We start from the raw sequence: 2421 nt of genomic DNA on the forward strand, positions 1-2421 counted from the left end.
CTCACAGAGGATTTTCTCCCAGTGGAGTCTGGATGTACAGCTGATGTAGCTGGGAGAGATGCCCTTGCTCTAATGCCCCTCTGCTGAACACGTCCTCCCACCAGCTGTGGCTGTGGAGCATGATCTGGGCATGGGGAGGAAGCGCACAGATGGTGGCAGAGTAAATGAGCCGTGTAGGAAGCACAGAGTCCCTGACACCGTCTGGTCCCACTGTGTTGCACCAGTGAACAACTCTGCTTACAAGCAATCAGAGAGCGGGGCAGAGCCCTGTGCACCTTTGTACTGAACCCAGTCTAACGCAGGGACCGCTCTGTCCAGAGACCCCAGATGATCCCCCTCCACCACAGCTCCCACTCTCGCTGCACTGCCAGAAAAAGCTACCTTGATGGTTCAGTGTCCGTAAATGAACCCAACGGGCTCCACAAATATGGAGAGGATTCAACTGGAGCGGTCTCCTTGATCTGCTGCAGCTCTTCTTCCTCCTCCCACTGCTGCTCTGATTCAAGGTCATCTTTCACCCTCTTCTCTCCCTCCTCATCCTCAGTGTAGCGAGCTGCCAGTTGTGCGAGGAGGTCCGCCTTGGGCTGAAGAGCTGTCAGCGTGGCTAACTCCTCTGTCCCTGTTGGGGTCTTGTCTGCACTCGTACCCAGGATTGCCTCTTCATCGCGCCATGACTTAGGCTTGCCAACGAGGCTCTTTCCCAGCTGTCTATTAGTGCAGGGCCTGTCTAGGTCTGTCATGCTTTGGCTCAGTCAGTTGCTCACCACCCATAAAAGGAACTCTCCGATCGCTCCCTCGATTATGACGGTAACAGCGTCTTGTGGAAGATGTGCATCAAAACCTGTTACGTCATCGTACAGGTCTTGCTCAGATCCAGATCGTTGTGGCATAATCAAGTAGTACTTTTGACCTCCAGGAATAAGTCCTCCTTCCTGCTCTGGACGTAGTGGCGGCTCTTCCCCTGTTGCCAGCACAAGGCTGATTTGATGTCTGGACAGGCCTTCTTCCACAGCCTGGTTCAGGTTCTCAACAAGTGAGTTCACTTCTTCAGCCCTTGATAAACATCTCTGGTGCTGTGAGCTTCTGCCAGCAGTTGAAATTAAGGCTTTTGCCAGGAGTCTACTTAATATTTCCCCCACAAACATCATGGGTACCGCGGGAATGCGTGGGTTTAGAGCTGGTTTGGGAATCTCCTTTATCATGCCAAGATCACTAGGGAGTTTGTCCGCAATCTTCATACCTTCTGGTGTTGACGCTGAGGTATCCTCTGACCTGGCTTGAAACTCAGGTTTGGCAACTTCTTTTGCTATTGAAGCTGCTATCCTGTGGGCTATAATGTCTTTCTGATTTGTTAGGTGTCTGCCAACAAAAATGCCAGAGTCGGCAGGTTGTGCGGTGCTTGCGCAAGCTGAATTGAACAGGTCTCCCATGGGCTGGCTCTCTTCAGCATGCAAAAGATGGTCTTCACTGATATGTTCATCCATGTTCGTCTGCTCTTTTGAGAGGAGCACTTGCAAAGCCAGTAGTATTTTTCTAGTTGCATCCTTCAGCACCAAAGTATTTTCTGTGTCCATCTCCACAATGGGAAAGAGGGAAGAAAATGTGAACAGATTTCCTGCTAGTTTTTCGATAAGAGGAACTATTTTACTCTGGTCCGATGGTAAGGTGTTTGAGTTCTCCAGAAGCTCAGAAACATCTCTGGGTGTATCTCCAACAATATTGTCTGCTTCGGCACGGTGGCGAATGGTGATTCCCCAGAAAGAGAGCTCTGCAATGGACTCCCGGAAACCTCTTGGAAGACCAAGTCACAAAGAGCTTCAGAAAGAACCAGGCACCCATTTCTTAAGCAGTTCTGCATGCTGACTTGAGACTGAAACTGTGCTAAAAGCTTGTTGTTGTGCAGGCCGGGAGAGGTCCGAGGCCCTTGGGGGAGCGCGGCAGGCTGTGGCCAGCAGCCCTGGCATGCGGGTCGGGGAATGCAGGCCAGCGGACTAGAATTAGGCATGGACGCGTAGCAGTTGATTAAAGATTATTTTACTTACACCGTAGATGGTCGCGGTGCAGGCAGGAAAACTTGCTTGAGTTGCAGTTACAGATAGGAAAGAAGAGAGGCGGACAAGAGTTCTAATCTCGTGAACTCTAGCCCAATCCGGCTGAAGGCTCTGAACACGCGAGCCCGTCGTGTCAGCCGAAGAACTCACATGAAGTTTGCTAGGCTTCGTGGAACTTGCGCGCAGGGAAGAGGTTCGTCGAGGGATTGTTCGGCAACGGGGAGAGGCCAGAGGTTGATCAGACCCCTATAGCCTTCTTAAGGTGCACGCTGGGTCCTTTAGGCTCCGCAGCGCTTAGGGTTCTTCACGAGACGTGAAGTCCTCCTCCTCCACGAGATGGTTGTGGAGTCCTCCAACTTGGGCGGAAACC

The 2421-nt window shown here is 51.8% G+C and overlaps 2 pseudogenes; both read right to left on the minus strand.

Annotated features, from left to right (window-relative positions):
• The window catches only part of LOC112548632, a 1977-nt pseudogene extending 1087 nt beyond the window's left edge, over positions 1-890 (minus strand).
• Positions 891-1351: 461 nt separating this feature from the next.
• Positions 1352-2421, minus strand: part of LOC112548631 — a 10014-nt pseudogene continuing 8944 nt past the window's right edge.

Source organism: Alligator sinensis, unplaced genomic scaffold, assembly GCF_000455745.1.
Source record: "Alligator sinensis unplaced genomic scaffold, ASM45574v1 scaffold816_1, whole genome shotgun sequence".
In the NCBI taxonomy this organism is placed as follows: Eukaryota; Metazoa; Chordata; order Crocodylia; family Alligatoridae; genus Alligator; species Alligator sinensis.